At 36.7% G+C, this 24,542-nt stretch overlaps 1 long non-coding RNA gene across 1 annotated transcript in view; it reads left to right on the top strand.

Moving 5' to 3' along the window:
• The first annotated feature begins 1,306 nt into the window (after nucleotides 1-1,306).
• The window catches only part of LOC138991493 (uncharacterized), a 104,139-nt gene continuing 80,903 nt past the window's right edge, over nucleotides 1,307-24,542 (top strand). Inside the window, exon 1 of the long non-coding RNA XR_011467461.1 lies at nucleotides 1,307-1,580. This is a non-coding gene — a long non-coding RNA (uncharacterized lncRNA). The remainder of the gene's footprint in view (nucleotides 1,581-24,542) is intronic.

Raw genomic sequence — 24,542 nt, 5'->3', positions numbered from 1 at the left:
GAAAGCTGAGCGCCAAAGAACTGATGCCTTTGAATTGTGGTGTTGGAGGAGACTCTTGAGAATCCCTTGGACTACAAAGAGATCCAACCAGTCTATCCTAAAGGAAATCAGTCCTGAATATTCATTGGAAAGACTGATGCTAAAGCTGAAACTCCAATACACTGGCCACCTGATACAAAGAACTGACTCACTGGAAAAGACCCTGATGGTGGGAAAGATTGAAGGTGGGAGGAGAAGGGGACAACAGAGGATAAGATGGTTGGATGGCATCACTGACTTGATGGACATGAATTTGAGTAAGCTCTGGGAGATGCTGATGGTGAGGGAAGCCTGGCATGCTGCAGTCCATGGGTCGCAAAGAATCAGACACAACCGAGCAACTGAACTGAACTGAACTAAAGTAATGCTGGGAATTTACTTTTATAAATATTTCTATTTAATCTGCTTTAAAAATTCTTTCTCTAAAGTCTCTTTCCTTATTATAAAGAATAATGCCAAGTTTTCTATTTTAAAATTAATACAAATTCAAAATAGAAAATTTGGCAAAGAATAAAAGAATAAAATTTAAACCAAAATACTCTACATGGAGACAAATTTTTAATTTGTATATTTTGAAGCATTTTTGCAATAAAATGTTGGATTAATACAAAATATGCAACATATAATTTTTCATCTTTCTTTTTTAGTTAATACATTATCTTCTTTTCTATGTTAAATATTTTAGTAAATAAAAATTTTAAGTGAATATAAAATCACATTGCTTGGCAGCAGTATACTTTAAATGAAAGTTTTGATGATTTTATTTTTCCATTTGATTATTAAATATATTTTATATGTATTTTGCTGTATTGTGAAGTAAGAATACAACATGATATTTTTCAAAGAACCATTTCCAAAATTTTCTTTTGAATAGTATATTCTTTCTTATTGTATTTATATGCTTTCCTTAGCTTTCTAACTGGTGTCCTCAAATCTGCTCTTACTCTTTAATCCACAATGTTAAGTAGTGATCTTTTTAAAGCCCGAATTTGATTATATTATTACATTATCTGAGCAATTAATGGGATATGAAGAAGACTGCAAGAGAGGTAGATTTTAAGTGAAATTAAACCAGTTGATCAGTTTTGAAATTTAGGATTATCTATTAGATTTCTGTATAGAGATACTGAGCTTGGAATTTAAGGATGGGCAATATGTAAATAGTGTCTAAGTCATCCTACATGATTGAAATCACTTCAGAGAAATTCAGAGATTTAGTCCCAAAGCACTCCACTGTTTAAAGGTAAAGCAGTTGAGAAATTACTGATGAAGAGGAAGCTTAAGAGGGAGAAAGAGAATCAACAGAGTGACAGCCAATAATAAAAATATTTCAAGAAGAGAAGGTATCAGCTATGGCTGCTAGCAGGTAAAGCATGAGAAGGTACAGGAATTGACTCTTGGATTTAGCAATCTTGTAGTTGGTGACTTTAGTATTAGTTGTTTTGCTGTGGTGAAACTTTGATTGGAGTGGACTTAAGAAAGCATGGAAAAGACTGGAGAAATGAGTATAGAAAATTCTTCCAGAGAAAACTGCTGTAAAGGTAAGCAAATAAATGGGGTGGTGGCTAAGAAGAAGCTATTGAAACAAAAGAATTTCTTTCAAAGATGGAAAATATAGTATATTTGTATTCAGCGGGGAATAATTCAATGGAGAAGAGAAAATTAGGGTGTGGAAAATTAGCATAAGAAAAGGGAAAACTATTGGTAAAGGGACCTAAAATAGGTGAGAGAGGTTAGGATCTATTATACAAGCATACAAGTGGGAGGTGAGACTGGAATGGAAGTAATAATAAGCTTATATATTGTCAGACAGAGAAGGCGATGGCACCCCACTCCAGTACTCTTGCCTGGAAAATCCCATGCATGGAGGAGCCTGGTAGGCTACAGTCCATGGGATCGCTAAGAGTCAGACACGACTGAGTGACTTCACTTTCACTTTTCACTTTCATGCATTGGAGAAGGAAATGGCAACCCACTCCAGTGTTCTTGCCTGGAGAATCCCAGGGACAGGGGAGCCTGGTGGGCTGCCGTCTATGGGGTCGCACAGAGTCAGACACGACTGAAGCGACTTAGCAGCAACAGCAGTAGCAGCAGCATATTGTCAGAGGAGGGAGGTAAAGCATATGAATATGCAGTTTGGTGTAAAGAAGTGGAGAATTCCTCCTGATTAATTCAATTTATACATTTTTAGTCAAATGTGAATCATAGCTGAGAGTGAGGATGGTCATGATCTTTTGGATGTTTCAGAAGAAAGGTATAAAATGGTCCTCAGGCCAACAGTGGGAATGAAAATATCAGGACAGTACGGCAGCTCTATGGACCATCCAATTCTACCATGAACTTAAAAAGAAGCTAGTCAGCATGACTTTGCAGTTTTAACTATTCTATTCTATAGCACTGGTATAGAAATGTGGTAGGCAGAGTTAGAATTAATAGAAGTCCGGGTTTTTTTTTTTTCCCATGAAAATGTGACAGTTTAGGGGAGTCAGAAGCAGTGATTATAATGATTACTACTAGAATATAAACTGAGGAAGAGGGAATGTGAGTACCTGAAGAAGGAAAGTGAAAATGTTATAAGGCCTATGGAGTGTAAATTTCTGGAGCAGCAGCAGAACTGAGCTTACATATATGAGAGAAAACAAGCTACAGTAAGGCAGGAAGAAGACAGAGAGTGAGATGCTAAAGCCTGAGATCACAAAAGTGGTGTGGTTTAGCTAATTTTACATCATTTATGAATGATGACTGATTGGATGACTGATAAGGAACTAAGAGGGTGGTGTGTAAGAAGTATCATCTCTGTACTAGTTACAATTTCCAATGATCAAGAATGATCAGAAGAGTAGTACCAATAAGAATGGATAGTAAGCCAGGAACTAAAATTCTCCCATTCTCAGAGTGGTAACCTAGAAATACATGAATATCATCTGAACTGTGTTTAAATGGTTGTCCAGATTTCTTCTGTAGCTATGCCTATAATTTTGTGTAGGTTCCTGTCCCCTTCCTCAGTCTCCTTAAACTTATCATTTGACCTCTTTGCCACTCTCCAATTAATTCAAGGAGCGTTTCCTATGTTTGTTCTTCACCTTACTAATTCTCCGTACTGCTTACTTAGACATTTTTTATTTCCTCAAATAGAGATGCTAATTCTATTACTCACGAAATGTTTACCTTCATCAATTCTTTCCATTTTCTTCACATTTGCATTTCAATCGGTTCTCAGATTATAGTCTTCCATTCTTATTTTATAGAGCTCAGGCCATATCATACCGAAAATGCAGAACAACTTCTGAAATGTTACATTGGGTTTTTTTTTTCCCCCCCAAAGATAGGCTTCCCTTGGACTTTGAATGATGTTTTTTGTTTTTGTTTTTTATTTTTTCCTGTCTTCTGTAGGATTTCTTTATAAGTTCTGGTAAGTGTTTTTCATCAGCTTGTCCTCACGTGAGAACAGAGTTCCTTAGGTCCAGTTTCGCCAGCAGGACAGGCATAGTAATTATCTTTGACTGAACTTGGTGGTCAAATTAATCTGTCTCATTGAATATTACTTGAATTGTCTTCACATTAGCTGGATCAAAGGCTGATAGATTCTGTTCCAATTGTCAGTTTAAGTTTTCTTAGTAAGTACATGAAAAAAAAAAATGTTCATCACCATTAGTAATCATGAAAATGCAATTAAAAACAATGAAATACCACCCTCCTTTCACTAAGATGGCTATAATAAAAAAGACATTAACAAGAGTTGGTGAGGATGTAGGGAAATCAGAACACTCACATATTGTTGGTGGGGAACTAAAATGATGCAGCCACTTTGAATGCGTGAATGTGAATGTGTTAGTCACTCAGTCGTGTCCGACTCTTTGCAAGTCCATGGATTTTAGCCTGCCAGGTTCCTCTGTCCATGGTATTCTCCAGGCAAGAATACCGGGGTGGGTTGCCATTCCCTTTTCAGGGGATCTTCACAACCCAGGGATTGAACCTGGTCTCCTGAACTGCAGGCAGATTCTTTACCATCTAAGCCACTACTATAATGTGTATTTGTGTGGGTCTCTCTGAATTTATCCTGCCTGGAGTTCTTAGAGCTTCTTTTATGTGTGAATTTACATACTTTATCAAATAAGAGATGTTTTTGCTTAATATTTTTTCAAACATTCTTTCTGTCTCCTCCCTCTCCTCTAAAACTGGGACTATGATTTTGTGCATGTTGTTCCACTTGATGGTGTCCTGTAGATCTCAGGATCCATTTTTTTTTTTTTTCATTCATCTTCATTCTTTTCTCTTTTGGCTTCTCAGGCTGAATAAATTGATCTATTTTAATTTCATTGATTCTTTTTTCTGCTGAAATCCATTGCAATCCTCTAGTGGACTTTTCATCTCAGTTATTGTATGTTTAGGTTCCAGATGTCTATTTTACTCTTCTTTAAAAAATAATTTATAACTTTTATTGATATTTTTTCTTTGCTGAGACCATTATTCTCTTGGTTTCCTTCCATTCTTTGTCCATGGTTTCATTTAGCACTTTGAGTACATTTAAAATACTTGATCTAAAATCTTTGTCTAGTAAGTCCAATGCCCAGGATACTTTAACTAGAGTTTCTATTAATGTCTCTTTTTCTGTGAGTAGGCCCTATTTCCTTCTTTCTTTGCATGTCTTGTCATTATTTTGGTGAAAATTGGACGTTTTGAATATTATACTGTGAAAGCTCTGGAAATCAGATTATTTTCATTCCCCAGGATTATAACTGCTTATTGCGATTTATTGTGTTTTGCTTGTTTATTCTTTTTCATGTGTGACCACTGAAATTCCCAGTTTATACTTGGGCTGTTTTGGTACACACCTTTTATATTTAGCCAGACTTTTCACAACTCTGTTTTAGCCTTCACTTGTGTTTGTGTGTACCATGAAGGTGAGCTGAAGGTAAAAGAATAAGGTTCTCTTAGACCTTTTCTGAGCATATGTCTGGTTCTGAGCATGTGCATTGCCTTCTTAATTATTTGATACAAGCACAAGCTTTTAAAAGCCCTTGCATGCATGCATGCCCAGTTGCTTCATTTGCATCCAACTCTTTGCAACCCTATGGACTACAGCTCACCAGGCTCCTCTGTTCATGGGATTCTCCAGGTAAGAATACTGGAGTGAGTTGGCATATCCTCCTCCAAGGCCTCTTCCTGACCCAGGGATCAAAGCCGCTTCTCTTATGTCTCCTGCATTGGCAAGTACCACTTGGGAAACCCTTAAAAGGGTTTCTTTTAAGGGTTCTCCCAGATATCTCTTTCTCAATGTCATGCTTCCTAACATTTTTAGTCTATTTGTTTCCTGTCTTGACTATAAATGCAAGACTGTCATGGCCAATATTTTTTCCTTGATATATTTTTTGGAAACACCACCCAAGGAACCATCTTAGCCATGGCAATACTCCAAATCAGGCAAGACAATGGCAAGCCCTTGTACTGGTCCTTCAAGAATCTATGATACAGGTTGAAATTCACAGCCACCATTCTTTGAGGATAAGGTCTATATTGCTCCTGCTGGCCTTGCAACCTGCACCAGGATTTCTGGCTGTCATCATAATACCTACTGCTGATCAAGGAGTGGGGACAGTGAAAAAAACTTAAAATGCCAGGGCTCTCCCTTAGTAAAACGCAGCAATGCCTTTTATCATTATGCTTTCCTCTGGTTATAATAAGTTTTTGAGGATTTCAGACTTCTGAACAAGTTGATTCTGATTATTTTTGCTAGCTTATCAGGTGCTTTTGTAGAGGTATAAAGTTCTGGAATTGCCTAATGTACCTAATCAGTGATGTCATCACGTTAGGACTGGCCACTTTGGAAAGCAGTTTGACCTTCCTCCAAAAGCTTAACATGTTACTCCATGACCCAGCAATTCCAATTCTATGTATATACCTGAGAGAATTGAAAGCATAGGGGTACAAAAACTGGTGCACAAATTTTCATAACAGCATTATTCAAAATAGCAACCTTCTCAAATGGAAACAGCCCAAACATCCAACAACTAATGAAATAGATAAAATGTGATATATCTACACAGTGAATATTATTCAGCCATAAAAGGAATGGAATACTGATATATGCCTAAACATAAGTGAACTCTGAAAACATTATGCTAAATGAAAAAAGTCAGATACAAAAGACACATACTGTATAATTCCATTTGTATGAAATGTCCAGTATAGGCAAATCCATAGAGATGAAAAGTAGATTTCTGGTTGCCAGGAGATGGGGGAAAGGAGATATGGACAGTGACTATGGGTACAGAGTGTCATTTATGGATGATGAAATGTTTTAGAAGTAAGTAATAGCAGTGGTTGCACAAGTCTGTAAATATACCAAAAACCTCTAAATTGTACACTTTAAAATAGTGAAATTTATGGTATATAAATTATAACTAAATTAACTTTTTTTCTTGTAAAGTATAAATGTCTTATCTAAATTATTTCTTCTCCTGAATCTAATTACAGAGCTCTTTCACAGCCTTGTGTTGTGTTACACGTTCAGTCATGTCTGACTCTTTGTGACCCCATGGACTATAGCCCACCAGGCTCCTCTGTCCATGGGATTCTCCATTAGTAAGTGGAATTTATATATCCCAAGGCATCTCCTGATTGATAGTACTTATTCTTAAATAATATATTCCAAGGATGTGTTTTCATGCTAGGGCTACTTTAGGTACCACGACTTTCCTTATGCATAATTTGATAATATCCTAAAATATGTGCTACAGTTCAAACATATGGAATTAGATAAAGTATAAATATTAAAACTAACTTGACTCTAGTAACTAATAAACAATGTTTATATAAAACAAGCTAAATAAGTTGTTGCTATGGTAATAACATTAGCCTTTTTATACTTTTGAGATCTTTTACTTGATGATGGACTCGCCATATATATTTGACACATGATTTTTTATACCAAATATTAGCAAACTATCTTTATGTTTAACATTAAAAACAATGAATACTTTCCTTATTGCATAAAATTGAACTATTTACTACATGGTTCATTAAATCACCAGAAAGCAGCTTGACATGTTACAAGTGTTCAGTCCCGATATTTTTTCACATACTTATTTCACTGCATGCCAAAGAGAATTCAGACTTTACAAAGAATTTCCAGCCAAGATTTCAACACCTTTTGTTTAATAAGGAGTTAATGAAATAAATTTTTAAAAAAAGGAGTTAATGAAATAAAAATGAAGATATCATTTGCTGCATTTGAATAAGAACATTTGCGTTTTTTTCTGAGTCTAGAAAAGAAACAAAGAATAAACTACAGAAAATATAATTTTTAGACTAAAATCTTTGATTCTAGTATTAAAACAACTGGATCATTTGCCCTACAAAATTACTATAAATTAGTGACAGAGATTCAAGGAGGAAAATAATATTTACTATAGGGAAAAATTGTGGCACTTATACAATAAAAATATGAAAGTTATAGGAAAAATGCTCTAACACGATTTTTATTAAACATCCTAAAGATTTATATTTTAGGATTTATATTTCAAGATTCATATTTTGAAAGCCTCAGCACACTGCTAGTTGTTTCCAATCTTTATATACCTATCAAATATACACATATGCACTGTTTTGAACTGAAGTTTGTGTCCTGCCAAATTCTTATGTTGAAACTCTAAGTCCCAGTGTGATGGTATTTAGAGATGGGGCCTTTGAGAAATAATGAGAGTTAGATGAAGTCATGAGGATGGAGCCATCATGATAGGATTAGTGCCCTTATAAGAAAAGATAGGAGAGGGTTTGTACCAAGGAAAGGCCAATCTACCACATGAACTGGGAAAAGCTACTTATTGAACTTGCAAAATTTATTTCCAATGATACACTTGTATCCATAATTACTCTAGAAGACTCTCATCAGTCACTAAGTCATGTCACTTTTTGTGACCGTCTGGACTGTACTCACCAGACTCCTCTGTCCATGGGATTATCCTGGCAAGAATACTGAAGTGGGTTAACATTTCTTCCTCCAGGGGACCTCCCTGACCCAGGGATCGAACCTGCTACTCCTGCATCTCCTGCATTGCAGGTGGATTCTATACTCCTGGGCCACTGGGGAAGTCAGAAGACTCTGTATACCTCTTAAAATATTTTTTTAGAGCAATTACTACTACCTATTATATATCTCACAACATTTAAAAATTATTTTTGTGATTACTTAGTCATTTGAAATTGGCTAATTCAAGGTTAATTTCCAAACAAATAGTTGTAAAAAGAGAGCAAATTTCTTTTCGAGCAAACATTCTGGAGTTTTGATAATTCAGTCTGTTGGTTCTGCCAAATTTTGCTCTGATACATTCCATGCAGACAGACAACTCTAGCAGGCTTGAGCAGGTGCTATTTGTGAAATCTACTGGGATTAATTCTTTGTAGTTTAACAACCCAAGCCCTATTATGTACTAAATCATTTCAATGTCAGTCTCTTAAAGAACTATTTAGCTTAAACAAACCATAATCTGTTGCTAAGAGAGATAAAATAATAATAATAATTATAGCAGACCAATGTTGTAACCTTCTGACCAAGACCTTGTTGATATTTCAGCTTTTTCCACGAACTGAACTTGTCAAGTTTATACAGACGGTATTTGCACTGATTTCATTTCATGTGTGTTATTGCAAAGCTTATGTTATATTTTTCAAACAAAGTGTACAGAAGCCTGTCAAATAACATGGAAAATCCTGGAAGGACGACATGTGCACCATAAGTCAAAATAACAGTTTGACTCAGTGCAATAAAACTCAGGACTTAAAAGGAAGATATTTTATAATAGGATTTTAAGCCATTTAGTTATTTCTAGCTTTGATTGATATTAATTATTCAACATATTTAATTTAAGAAATAAGCTATATAGTACATCCTGCAGTTTTACTGAGCCAATATGCTCAGATGCTTCTCTTGTGTAAAAATAAAGGATGTATAGATACTGACTATGATTAAACTGAAGGCTAACAGATATACATTTTTCAAAAATGTATGACTGATCACCATTTACCTTTGGTATATTACAGACAGGATATGTTTCAAGTATTGTTTAAATCAAGAGAAATTTCCCAGTGCACAGCAGTGTTACAGTTAATACAAATCCTCTAGGGTAGAGGCTAAGCAACTGGATCAGTATCAAGAACAGAATGTTTTTAACTTTGATTAAAGGTCTAGCCAAGTGTAGGTTTCCAAATGGAATCCAATATTACTGTGACAGAATTGACCGGCAAAACGTGAAGTTTCTACCAGAACTAGGAATTGATTCAGTGAATGAGAGAAATAGCTTTAAAGATTAAGGAATTTCATTTTAAAAGGCTTCTTAATAATAGGCACGATGTGACTGATAGTTTCCATACATTAATTATCTTCTATGTATTTATGCCAAATAATTAAACAGTCTTAATGATTTTGAAAATGCATTGGTTATACTCTTGGCATAATCAGAGGCTGTCCTATTCTCCTGTTAAATGCTATACAGATTGTTTGCAACCACAATACCAAGCGTGTTTTCCATTTATTTAAGTAATTGCTCTTTGATTTATCACTGTGTCTCGTCATTTCTGTTGGATTTACCGTTGTCAGGGTTCAACTACAACGGGGCCCCAGGAAACCAAGATAAATGAGAATATGCATGCAATAAACAGCAGAATGAAGTGATGCATCTGTTTTAGAAAGCTATCCTGCCACTTGGCTATTTTCATTTCCTGAGTAAAAAACTATAATTTTCTTATTATAAACCTTACTGAACTCATGTGCAGGCAGCTGTGAATTTCTACAGTTGCTCCACTGAGGAATGGTTTATTAGCCATTTTATATACCTTCTATCCTAAACCTTCATGGCAGTAGAAAAAGTGTCTACAACACATCTATTAACCTAATGTTCAAGGGTTTGAACTCATATCTGAAGTTAGTTACAAGAGTCTGCAGTTCTAAAATTGTGGAAGTTTGTCCTTAGTTGATTGATTTTGAATTATACAGGTAATCTTTAAAAATCTACAATTTTTTGAATAATAAATTTTAAAGTCTTTTAAGGCTATATATAAGATTCTTAAAGACTCATTTATTAGGTGGAATTGAAAGGTAAATGGAAACAGGACAGGATTTAAAAATGGCCCATATGGGAGAACGAGACGGTGAAGGAGTAGGTGGACGTGGAGTACATCCCTTTTCATAGATGCATTAGGAATACACCTTCAGTCACAGAACAGCATGCAGAACACCATCTCAGGGTGGACAGGAGTACCTGACCAATGGAAAAGAATATATAGAACCACACAAAACTCCATAGGATGAAGGAACTAGGAGGAAAAGACAGAAGTCTTATTAGGACCGGACCTGCCCTCAGCTGGTGGGGGAACTGAAGCAGAGGTCCGATCCCCACATTGGGGCAACTGTATTAGTCAGAGGAGAAACATTTAAGGCTGAGTGAAACAGCTAATTTGTGACAACCTAAACAGAATGAAAATCAGACAGTCCTTGCTGCAGCCATACATATCCTGGACAGGGACGCAGGTCCCCAGGAAGGTGAAAAGGCTTGGAGCTGCAATTTAGGAATTGTGGAGCAATCCCAGGGCGAGGGCTGCTGTTGACTGTGGAGAGACGGATCAAGGAGATGTGAGGGACAAGATTCTGGTAGGAAATGCCTGTGGAGGAAAGCCAGGCAGCCATGGAAGCAAAGCAATACTGCTGTCACGCATAGAGGGTGAAGCCATCACCATAGCCTTTCTCTCTCCACAAGCCAGCATCAGCAACTGAACAATAGAGAGGTTGGCCCATCAACCACCTGATGTACTGAACTACAGGGCAGGACCCCACCCAGGGTGTCCCTTTAAGTGCCTGACATGCCGATCTACAGAGTAGGACCCCAGCCAGGGGTCCCCCTCTATGTTTCTGAGATGCTGAACAACAGAGAAGGACCCCAGGCAAGGGAGCCCTCTAAGGGCCTGAATGGGCGGAGCTATGGAGAAAGAGGCCCTCTGATTGCCAGCTCCAAAAGGCTTGAAAAAAGACCATAGGGCCTAAAAAGTTATATGGCCATAACTCCTGAGGCAGAGACAGTCCACATCCCTGCACACTTGGTGCCTCCAGGGTCCCCACAAGCCAAGCAGCTGCACCAAGTAGCTGCACCACCTTCACACTCAACTCTCACTGGGGCAGAGCTGCCACAGGCATAAAAAGTCTTGTGTCTATTAGCCCTGGGTGTCTTTGGTAGTTCCAACTTGGCGACCCTGTAGACTGTGGCCTACCAGACTTCTCTGTCAGGAAGGGGGATTCTCCAGGCAAGAATACTGGAGCATACTGGCCAATACAGGTTTCCATACCCTTCTAGAGCACTATATTTCCTGATGCCCTAGCCACCAACTCCCCTGAGTACCTGGCGCTGCCAGAACCCCTGCAATCCAAGCAGCTGTGCCACCTCCACACCTGGCCCTCACAGGGGCAAACCCAAGTCCTCCAAGGCAGCCTCAGGAGCAAACCCAAGTGGACAACACACATACAGAGGTGGAAATAAAACCACAATCGAAACCCAGGGGCAGTGTGGCTAAGGAAGAAGACCCAAAACCTTCCCACTGGCTGTACAAACTGCAGATTAAACCCACACAATCAACTAGCCAGGCTCTGTGTCTATGGAATATATAAAAGGTCATTGAGATCTCCCACAAAAGAAAACACACTAGTTCTGACAGCTATGGACATTAGAGGCAAGAACACACAGAAATAGGACCAGATTAGAATCTGAGCTGGACAGCAAGTCCAGAGATCAGCACAGTATTGGAGGGCATCCTAGGGAGGTGAGGCGGACTGTGACCCCCAGAGAGGACAAGGACTCTGACAGCAGTGACTTAAAAAAACATTTTTTATTCTTATGTTTTGACTTGTTCTGTAGATTCTTTTCGATTTGTTTTCTTTTTTTTTTTACTCCCTTCCCCAGCCCCGCCCCCTCACCCCCCGCAGTGGTTGTCGATTTTATTGGCACTATGAAATCTGATTAAGTATTGAGCTTTTTTTTTTCTCAGTCACATTTTTTACTGTTGTTATACACCTCTGCCTCTACGTTGGGCTTTTGCAGTTCTGTGGGGTTTTCCTTTTTTTTTTTTCTTTTCTCTCCTTCTAATTTCAACTTTTAATTTTTTAAGCCTATTATTATTTTTTCCAGATTTAGTCCTTTGTTTGCCTTTCCTACTGTTCTTTTCCCCATGCAGTTAATGTTTAATGTATACAAATCTTCTTCATCTACCTCTACTTAACTTTGCATATGTATTCATTCTTTCTTTTCTTGCTTTCCTCTCAATGTATTTGTTAGTTTTATTTTCACTGCTTTATTCCTCAATTGGAATGTCACTCGAGTTCTGTTTTCCAGTTTGTACTTTAGATAGTTTTGTTCTGGGAGATATAATTTTTGGTTTCCTTTGTTAACTGGGTCAATCTATTGTACTTTATTTTTGCTGGACTGTTTTGATTTTGCTTATGGGTGATCATGTGTATGTGTATATTAAGTCACATTTTTTTATTGTTGTTTAAACCTCTGCCTCCATGTTGGGCTTCTGCAGTTCTGTGGAGTTTTCCTTATTTCTTTTTTATTTCTTCTTCTGCTTTTTTTACTTCCTTTCTTTTTTTTAACTTTAATTCTTAATTTTTTAAAACCTATTATATTTTTTATACACTTATTCTTTTGTTTGTCTTTCCTACTGTTCTTTTCCCCTTGTAATTAATCTTTAATGTATATAAGTCTTCTTAACCTACCTCTATTTAACTTTGCATATCTATTCTTTCTTTTTTTTCCTCTTAAAATATTTGTCAGCTTTGTTTTCATTGCTTTATTCCCCACTTGGCACCTTGCTCTAGTTTTGTTTTCCAGTTTGTGCTTTACTTAGTTTTGTTCTTAACTGATGGGTATCAATTTTGGTTACCTTTGTTCGCTGGGTCAATCTACTGTATTTTTTTTTTTTTTTACTGTTTTGACTTTGCTCATGGGTGTATATGTATATGTGCATATTCCCTTATTTTAATTATTATTTGCCTGATTTTGTAACTTCCGTTTGTCTGGGGTTCGTCTTTGGTTTCTCATTTTTAGATATTTCTTTTTTTTTAAGATATTTCTTTTAATCTCACTTAATGCCAAAACAAACCACTTGTGGAATCTTCATTCCTGAACACAGATCAAGTCCTGAGCTTTTGGAGTGGGAGCACAGACTCCAAGACCCTAGACTACCAGAGAACTAACCCTAGGGAGAATCTAATAGTGAGAAACCACACAAAGAAAACCACTTGAATACATGACCTGGCATCACCCAACCACCAGTAGCACCCTGTGTAGGACACCTCATTTAAACAACAAACAAAACAAAAATACAAACCCAATCATCAGTAGACAGGATTATCACCTCACTTAGCCTTGCCCATCAGAGGAAAAACAAACAAAAACTCAGCACAAATCTCACCCTATATGTATCTTACACAAACCACTGGACCAACCTTAGGAGGGCAGAACCTAAAGGAAGAAAGAATTCAACCTTGAAGCCTGGGAAAAGGAGCCCTCAAACACAATAAGTTAAAAAAAAAAAATAATGAAAAGGCAAAGAAGTACCACACAAATGAAGGAACAAACTGAAAACACAGAAGTCTAAATAAATGAAGAGGAAATAGGCAAACTACTGAAAAAGAGTTCAGAATAATGTTAGTAAAGATGCTCCTTTGAAAACAAACTTTGAAAACAAAATGGAGAAAATGCAAGAATCAATAAACAAAGAGAAGAATTAAAGAATAAACACAGAGAGACAAACAACACAATTATTGAAATTGAAAATACTCTAGAAGCAATCAATAGCAGAATATCTGAAGCAGAAGAACGAATCAGTGAACTGGAAGATAAAATGGTGGAAATAACTTCTGAGAAGCAGAATAAAGTAAAAAGAATGAAAATAACTTAGGATACTCTCAGAGATCACTGGGACAATATCAAATGCACCAATCTTCGAATTATAGGGGTCCCAGAAGAAGAAGAGAAAAAGAAAGGGTATGAGAAAATTTTTGAAGAGATTACAGTTTTAAAAGTCTCCAACATGGAAAAGGAAATAGTCAATCAAGTCCAAGAGGCAGAAAGAATCCCATATAGGATAAAGCCAAGGAGAAACATGCCGAGACACATACTAATGAAACTAGACTAAACACAAAGAAAGAATATTAAAAGCAGCAAAGTAGAAGCAACAAGTAACATACAAGGGAAACACCCTGCACTTAACAGCTGATCTTTCAGCAGAAACTCTGAAGGCCAGAAGGGAATGGCAGGATATATTTAAAGTATTCAAAGGGGAAAATCTACAACCAAGATTACTGTACCAGGCAAGGATCTCATTCAAGATTGATGAAGAAATAAAAAGCTTTTCAGATAAGCAAAAGTTAAGGGAATTCAGTACCACAAAATCAGCTTTACTCAAATGTTAAAGGGACTTATATAGTCAAGGAACATAGAGAAGAAAAAAAAAATCTACAAAATCAACCCCAAACAATTAAGAAAATGGCAATAGGAACATATATATTGATAATTACTTTAAAAGTAAATGGATTAAATGCTCCAACCAAAAGACACAGACTGGCTGAATGGATGCAAAAACCCATATATATATACATGGGTTATATGTATGGGACCCATATATATGCTATATACAAGACACCCACTTCAGACCTAAAGACACATATAGTCTGTGTGAGAGGATGGAAAAATATGTTCCATGCAAATCAGAAGCAAAAGAAAGCTGGGGTAGGAATTCTCGTATCAGACAAAATATACTTTACAATAAAGAAGATTATAAGAGATAAGGAAGGACACTACATAATGATCAAGGAGTCAATCCAGGAAGACATAACAATTGTAAATATCTATGCACCCAACATAGGAGCACCTCAATACATAAGACAAACACTAACAAACATAAAAGGAGAAACTGACAATAACACAATAATAGTAGGAACTTTAACACCCCACCCACACCAATGGACAGATCATCGAAACAGAAAATTAATAAGGAAACACAAGTCTTATATAATACATTAGATGAGATGGATCTCACTGATATTTACAGGACATTCCATCCAAATGCAGAAGAATACATCTTCTCAAGTCCACATGGACCATTCTCCAGGACAGACCACATCTTGGGTCACAAATCAAACCTCAGCAAATTTAAGAAAACTGAAATCATACCAAGCATCTTCTCTGACCACAAGGCTATGAGACCAGGTATCAATTACAAGAGAAAAAAATGTAAGAAACACAAACACATGGAAATTAAACAATATGTTTCTAAATAACCAACAGGTTACTGAAAAAATCAAAAGGGGAATCAAAAAACTTCTAGAAACAAATGACAATGAAAACATGACAACTCAAAACCTATGGGATGCTCCAAAAGCAGTTCTAAGAGAGGGAAGTTTATGCAATACAATCTTACCTCAAGAAATAAGACAAACATCCAATAGACAACATAATTGTATACCTAAAATAACTGGAAAAAGAAGAACCAAAAAAAAAAAAAAGTAGTAGAAGGAAAGAAGTCATAAAGATCAAAGCAGAAATAAATGATAAAGATATGAAAGAAACAAAAGTAAAGATTAATAAAAACTAAAACCTGGTTCTTTGAGAAGATAATAAAACTTGACAAACCTTTAGCTAGACTCATCAAGAAAAAAAGAAGGAAGAATCAAATCAACAAGATTAGAAATGAAAAAGGAGACGGTACAACAGACAATGGAGAAATACAAAGGATAATAAGAGACTTATTATGAACAACTATATGGCAATAAAATGGATAACCTGAAAGAAATGGACAGATTCTTAGAAAAGCTCAATCTTTCAAGACTGAACTGGGAAGAAAAAGAAATTATGAACAACCCAATTACAAGCAACAAAATTGAAGCCGTGATCAAAAATCTCCCAAAAAACAAAAGCCCAGGGCCAGATGGTTTCACAGGAGAATTTTATCACTCAGAGAAGAGCTAATGCTTATCCTTCTAAAACTCTTAAAAAATTGTAGAGGAAGGAACACTTCCAAACTCACTCTAAGAGGCCACCTTGATACCAATACCAAAGACAACACAAAAAAGAAAACTACAGGCCAATACCACTGATGAACATAAATGCAAAAATCCTCAACAAAATTTTAGCAAACAGAATTCATCAACACATCAAAAGCTCATACACCATGGTCAAGTTGGGTTTATTCCAGGAATGCAAGGATTCTTCAATATATGCAAACCAATCAATGTGATTCACCATATTAACAAATTGAAAGATAAAAACCATATGATAATCTCAATAGATGCAGAAAAAGCCTTTGATAAAATTCAGCACCCATTTATGATTAAATCTCTTCAAAAAATGGGCATAGAAGGAACCTACCTCAACATAGTAAAGACTGTATATGACAAGCCTACAGCAAACATTATTCTCAATGGTGAAAAATTGAAAGCATTTCCCCTAAAATCAGGAACAAGACAAGGGTGTTCACTTTTGCCACTATTATTCAACATAGTTCTGGAAGTCTTAGTTACAAAAATCAGAGAAAAAAAAAAGAAATAAAAGGAATCCAGATCGGAAAAGAAGAAGGAAAGCTCTCATTGTTTGCAGATGTTATGATACTATACATAGAAAAACCCTGAAGATAGGATCAGAAAATTACTAGAGCTAATCAGTGAATTTAGCAAAGTTGCAGGATACAAAATCAGTACACAGAAATCACTTACATTTCTGTACACTAACAGTTAAAAATTAGAAAGACAAATTAAGGAATCAATCACATTCACCACTGCAACAAAAAGAATTAAATATCTAGGAATAAACTTACCTAAGGAGACAAAAGAACTGTACACAGAATATTATAAGACACTAATGAAAGAAATTAAAGACAACATAAACAGATGGAGAGAGAGTCCATGTTCCTGTGTAGGAAGAAGGAATATTGTGAAAATGACTATACTACCAATGCAGAAACTTATACTTATGGCAGAAAGTGAAGAAGAACTAAAGAGCCTCTTGATGAAAGTGAAAGAGGAGAATGCAAAAGTTGGCTTAAAGCTCAACATTCATAAAACTAAGATCATGGCATCTGATCCCATTACTTCATGGCAAATAGATGGGGAAACAGTGGAAACAGTGAGAGACTTTATTTTTCTGGATTTCAAAATCACTGCAGATGGTGACTGCAGCCATGAAATTAAAAGACACTTGTTCCTTGGAAGGAAAGTTATAACCAACCTAGACAGAATATTAAAAAGCAGAGACATTACTTTGCCAACAAAGGCAATCTATAGTCAATGTGATCCGTACCAAATTACCAATGGCTTTTTTTCACAGAACTAGAACAAAATATTTCACAATTCATATGGAACACAAAAGACCACAAATAGCCAAATGCAGTCCTTATAAAGAAGAATGGAGCTGGAGGAATCAACCTTCCTGACTTCAGATTATACTACAAAGCTGCAATCATCAAGACAGTATAGTACTGGCACAAAATCAGAAATATAGACCAATGGAATAAGATAGAAAGCCCAGAAATAAACCCATGCATCTATGGGTACCTTATTTTTGACAAAGGAGGCAACAATACACAAGAGGGCAAAGATAGCCTCTTCAATAAATGGTGCTGGGAAAACTGGACAGCTACATGTAAAAGAATGAAATTAGAACACTTTCTAACACCATACACAAAGATAAACTCAAAATGGATTAAAGACCTAAACATAAGACCAAGAACTATAAAACTCTTAGAGGAAAACACAGGCAGAACACTCGATGACATAAATCAAAATAAGATCCTCTATGTCCCACCTCCTAGAGTAATGGTATAAAAACAAAAGTAAGCAAGTGGGACCTGATTAAACTTAAAAGGTTTTGCACAGAAAAGAAAACTATAAGCAAGGTGAAAAGAAAACCCTCAGAACGGGAGAAAATAATAGCAAATGAAACAACTGACAAAGGATTAATTTTCAAAATATACAAGCAGCTCATCCAACTCAATGCCAGAAAAACAAACAACCCAATCAAACAGGGGGAGAAAGACCAAAACAGACATTTCTCAAAAGAAGACATACAGATGGCTAGCAAACACATGAAGATGCTCAACGTCGCTCATTATTCAGTTCAGTTCAGTCACTCAGGCGTGTCCGACTCTTTGTGACCTCATGAATCGCAGCACGCCAGGCCTCCCTGTCCATCACCAACTCCCGGAGTTCACTCAGACTCACGTCCATCGAGTCAGTGATGCCATCCAGCCATCTCATCCTCTGTCATCCCCTTCTCCTCTTGCCGCCAATCTCTCCCAGCATCAGAGTCTTTTCTAATGAGTCAACTCTTTGCATGAGGTGGCCAAAGTACTGGAGTTTCAGCTTTAGCATCATTCCTTCCAAAGAAATCCCAGGGCTGATCTCCTTCAGAATGGACTGGTTGGATCTCCTTGCAGTCCAAGGGACCCTCAAGCGTCTTCTCCAACACCACAGTTCAAAAGTATCAATTCTTCAGTGCTCAGCCTTGTTCACAGTCCAACTCTCACATCCATATATGACCACTGGAAAAACCATAGCCTTGACTAGACAGATCTTTGTGGGCAAAGTAAAGTCTCTGCTTTTCAATACGCTATCTAGGTTGGTCATACTTTTCTTCCAAGGAGTAAGAGTCTTTTAATTTCATGGCTGCAATCACCATCTGCAGTGATTTGGGAGCCCAAAGATAAGGTCTGACACTGTTTCCACTGTTTCCCCATCTATTTCCCATGAAGTGATGGGACCAGATGCCATGATCTTCGTTTTCTGAATGTTGAGCTTTAAGCCAACTTTTTCACTCTCCTCTTTCACTTTCATCAAGAGGCTTTTGAGTTCCTCTTCACTTTCTGCCGTAAGGGTGGTGTCATCTGCATATCTGAGGTTATTGATATTTCTCCCGGCAATCTTGATTCCAGCTTGTGCTTCTTCCAGCCCAGCGTTTCTCATGATGTACTCTGCATAGAAGTTAAATAAGCAGGGTGACAGTATACAGCCTTGATGTACTCCTTTTCCTATTTGGAACCAGTCTGTTGTTCCATGTCCAGTTCTAACTGTTGCTTCCTGACCTGCATACAAATTTCTCAAGAGGCAGGTCAGGTGGTGAGAAATGCAAATCAAAACCACAATGAGATATCACCTCACACAGGAGAGAATGGCCATCATCAGAATGTCTACAAACAATAAATGCTGGAGAGGGTGTGGAGAAAAGGGAACACTCTTGCACTGTTGGTGGGAATGCTAATTGATACAGCCACTATGGAAGACGATATGGAGATTTCTTCAAAACTAGGAATAAAACCACCATATGACCCAGGATTTCCACTCCTAGGCATATACCCTGAGGAAACCAAAATTGAAAAAGACACATGTATCCCATTGTTCACTGCAGCACTATTTACAATAGCTAGAACATGGAAGCAACCTAGGGGTCCATCAACAGATGAATGGATAAAGAAGTCGTGGTACATATACACAATGGAATATCACTTAGCCATAAAAAAACAATGTAAAATTTGAGTCAGTTTTAATGAGGTAGATGAACCTAGAACCTATTATACAGAGTGAAGTGAGTCAGAAAGAGAAAGATAAATATTGTATTCTAACACATATATACGGAATCTAGAAGAATGGTACTGAAGAACTTATTTACAGGGAAGTAATGGAGAAACAAACATCAAGAATAGACTTATGGACATACGGAGAATGGAGGAGAGGTTGAGATGTATGGACAGAGTAACATGGAAACTTACATTACCATACGTAAAATAGATAGGCAACAGGAATTTGCTGTACGGCTCACGAAACTCAAACAAGGGCTCTGTATCAACCTAGAGGGGTGGGATGGGGAGGGAGACAGGAAGGAGATTCAAAAGGGAGGGGATATATTTATACCTCTGGCTGATTCATACTGAGGTTTGAGAGAAAACAACAAAACTCTGTAAAGCAATTACCCTTCAATAAAAAAAAATTACAGAAAAAAATTGGCACATATGTCCTTGTATACTTCCCATTTATGAATGCTGCATCCCAAAGGGAGTTAAATCTAAATCAAAGCAGAATTTCTTTTAAAATCAATATAGCAATTTTTCCCACGTACAAAAATATGTATTAAGATATTCATGTATGCATTATATTTCAGGTGGCTTATTGCACCTCAATTAGAAAACTGAATTGAACAAAAATTTTAAGTGGTTATTAGGTGAAGTTGAATGAACTCACTCAGTCACATCTGACTCTTTGCAACCCCATGAACTGTAGCCCTACCATGCCCCTGCATTCACGGGATTCTCCAGGCAAGAGTATTGGAGTGGATTGCCATTTCCTTCTCCAGGGGATCTTCCCAACCCAAGGATCGAACCCTGGTCTCCCGCATTGCAGGCAGATGCATAACCACCTATATTTTTGTAGTTATGACAAATGATCGAACCCTGGTCTCCCGCATTGCAGGCAGACGCTTTACCATCTACATTTTTGTAGTTTTGACAAATGTACTATGCAGATAGTACTCAAGACTCAGGCATCTTTGTTATGAACACTAGACCACTTCAAGAAGTAATTTATACCTTCAATCAGTGCATTATGTATGTCAGTACCTAAACTTTCTTCTTCTTCATACTAATTCCCATCAATTGTCATACTCTCTCAAAGATATTCAGGGAGACTCCAAGGATGCCAGGATTCTGCTTTTTTCTGTGTTGCATTTTAGTCATTCTCACAGAAAATCACTAATGAATGATTCTTTCTATACAATATGAAGCAGAAGAAAAACTGGCTGATTAAAGAACATCTGACTCAGAAATATTCTTTTCAGAGGACTAACAGAAGTAAACAGCCTTGTATTGTCTGGCTGCTCATAAAGTCAGCTTTAACTTCAAAAGCAAAAACACTGAACAAATTCATATTTTACCACTCACTGAACCTTAGATTTGTCTATAAAAGGATCTACCACAGAGAACTATAGTAGGAATTAAACAATACTTGTATAGTATTTAAAACAGTAACTGATCAATAACTATCAGTATTATTATTATACAAAAGCACTTATGTTCACTCCTATTTTTTTGTGTGTGAAAAGTAGCATCACTCAAGATGGCAGAGGAGTAGGACGGGAGAACACTTTCTCCCCCACAAATTCATCAAAAGAGCATTTAAACGTTCAGTAAATTCCACAAAACAATTTCTGAATGCCGGCAGAGGACATCAGGCACCCAGAAAAGCAACCCAACTCTTCGAAAGGAGAGAGAAGAAATACAGCTCCACCCACCAGAACACCGACACAAGCTTCCCTAACCAGGAAACCTTGACAAGCCACCTCTACGTACCTACACACAGCGAGGAAACGCCACAATAAAGAGAACTCCACAAACTGCCAGAATACAGAAAGGACACCCCAAACTCAGCAATTTAAACAAGATGAAGAGACAGAGGAATACCCAGCAGATAAAGGAACAGGATAAATGCCCACCAAACCAAATAAAAGAGGAAGAGATAGGGAATCTACCTGATAAAGAATTCCGAATAATGATAGTGAAATTGATCCAAAATCTTGAAATTAAAATGGAATCACAGATAAATAGCCTGGAGACAAGGATTGAGAAGATGCAAGAAAGGTTTAACAAGGACCTGGAAGAAATAAAAAAGAGTCAATATATAATGAATAATGCAATAAATGAAATTAAAAACACTCTGGAGGCAACAAATAGTAGAATAACAGAGGCAGAAGATACGATTAGTGAATTAGAAGATAGAATGCTAGAAATAAATGATCAGAGAGGATAAAAGAAAAATGAAATAAAAGAAATGAGGACAATCTCAGAGACCTCCAGGACAATATTAAATGCTACAACATTCGAATCATAGGGGTTCCAGAAGAAGAAGACAAAAAGAAAGACCATGAGAAAATACTTGAGGAGATAATAGTTGAAAACTTCCCTAAAATGGGGAAGGAAATAATCACCCAAGTCCAAGAAACCCAGAGAGTCCCAAACAGGATAAACCCAAGGTGAAACACCCCAAGACACATATTAATCAAATTAACAAAGACCAAACACAAAGAACAAATATTAAAAGCAGCAAGGGAAAAACAACAAATAACACACAAGGGAATTCCCATAAGGATAACAGCTGATCTTTCAATAGAAACTCTTCAAGCCAGGAGGGAATGGCAAGACATACTTAAAATGATGAAAGAAAATAACCTACAGCCCAGATTATTGTACCCAGCAAGGATTTCATTCAAGTATGAAGGAGAAATCAAAAGCTTTTCAGACAAGCAAAAGCTGAGAGAATTCTGCATGACCAAACCAGCTCTCCAACAAATACTAAAGGATATTCTCTAGACAGGAAACACAAAAATGGTGTATAAATTCAAACCCAAAACAATAAAGTAAATGGCAATGGGATCATACTTATCAGTAATTACCTTAAACGTAAATGGGTTGAATGCCCCAAACAAAAGACAAAGACTGGCTGAATGAATACAAAAACAAGACCCCCACATATGTTGTCTACAGGAGACCCACCTCAAAACAGGGGACACATACAGACTGAAAGTGAAGGGCTGGAAAAAGATTTTCCATGCAAATAGGGACCAAAAGAAAGCAGGAGTAGCAATACTCATATCAGATAAAATAGACTTTAAAACAAAGGCTGTGAAAAGAGACAAAGAAAGTCACTACATAATGATCAAAGGATCAATCCAAGAAGAAGATATAACAATTATAAATATATATGCAGCCAACACAGGAGCACCGCAATATGTAAGACAAATGCTAACAAGTATGAAAGGAGAAATTAACAATAACACAATAATAGTGGGAGACTTTAATACCCCACTCACACCTATGGATAGATCAACTAAACAGAAAATTAACAAGGAAACACAAACTTTAAATGATACAATAGACCAGTTAGACCTAATTGATATCTATAGGACATTTCATCCCAAAACAATGAATTTCACCTTTTTCTCAAGCGCACATGGAACCTTCTCCAGGATAGATCACATCCTGGGCCATAAAGCTAGCCTTGGTAAATTCAAAAAAATAGAAATCATTCCAAGCATCTTTTCTGACCACAATGCATTAAGATTAGATCTCAATTACAGGAGAAAAACTATTAAAAATTCCAACATATGGAGGCTGAACAACACGCTGCTGAATAACCAACAAATCACAGAAGAAATCAAAAAAGAAATCAAAATTTGCATAGATATGAATGAAAATGAAAACACAACAACCCAAAACCTGTGGGACACGGTAAAAGCAGTCCTAAGGGGAAAGTTCATAGCAATACAGGCACACCTCAAGAAACAAGAAAAAGTCAAATAAATAACCTAACTCTACACCTAAAGCAACTAGAAAAGGAAGAAATGAAGAACCCCAGGGTTAGTAGAAGGAAAGAAATCTTAAAAATTAGAGCAGAAATAAATGCAAAAGAAACAAAAGAGACCATAGCAAAACTCAACAAAACCAAAAGCTGGTTCTTTGAAAGGATAAATAAAATTGACAAACCATTAGCCAGACTCATCAAGAAACAAAGGGAGAAAATCAAATCAATAAAATTAGAAACAAAAATGGAGAGATCACAACAGACAACACAGAAATACAAAGGATCATAAGAGACTACTATCAACAATTATATGCCAATAAAATGGACAACGAGGAAGAAATGGACAAATTCTTAGAAAAGTACAACTTTTCAAAACTCGACCAGGAAGAAATAGAAAATCTTAACAGACCCATCATAAGCACGGAAATTGAAACTGTAATCAAAAATCTTCCAGCAAACAAAAGCCCAGGTCCAGACGGCTTCACAGCTGAATTCTACCAAAATTTAGAGAAGAGCTAACACCTATCCTGCTCAAACTCTTCCAGAAAATTGCAGAGGAAGGTAAACTTCCAAACTCATTCTATGAAGCCACCATCACCCTAACCAAAACCTGACAAAGATCCCACAAAAAAAAAAACTACAGGCCAATATCACTGATGAACATAGATGCAAAAATCCTTAACAAAATTCTAGCAATCAGAATCCAACAACACATTAAAAAGATCATACACCATGACCAAGTGGGCTTTATCCCAGGGATGCAAGGATTCTTCAATATCCGCAAATCAATCAATGTAATACACCACATTAACAAATTGAAAAATAAAAACCATATGATTATCTCAATAGATGCAGAGAAAGCCTTTGACAAAATTCAACATCCATTTATGATAAAAACTCTCTAGAAAGCAGGAATAGAAGGAACATACCTCAACATAATAAAAGCTATATATGACAAACCCACAGCAAACATTATCCTCAATGGTGAAAAATTGAAAGCATTTCCTCTAAAGTCAGGAATAAGACAAGGGTGCCCACTTTCACCACTACTATTCAACATAGTTTTGGACGTTTTGGCCACAGCAATCAGAGCAGAAAAAGAAATAAAAGGAATCCA

This window comes from Bos mutus, chromosome 17, assembly GCF_027580195.1.
Source record: "Bos mutus isolate GX-2022 chromosome 17, NWIPB_WYAK_1.1, whole genome shotgun sequence".
NCBI lineage: Eukaryota > Metazoa > Chordata > Mammalia > Artiodactyla > Bovidae > Bos > Bos mutus.
This window is presented reverse-complemented; position numbering and strand designations above follow the sequence as displayed.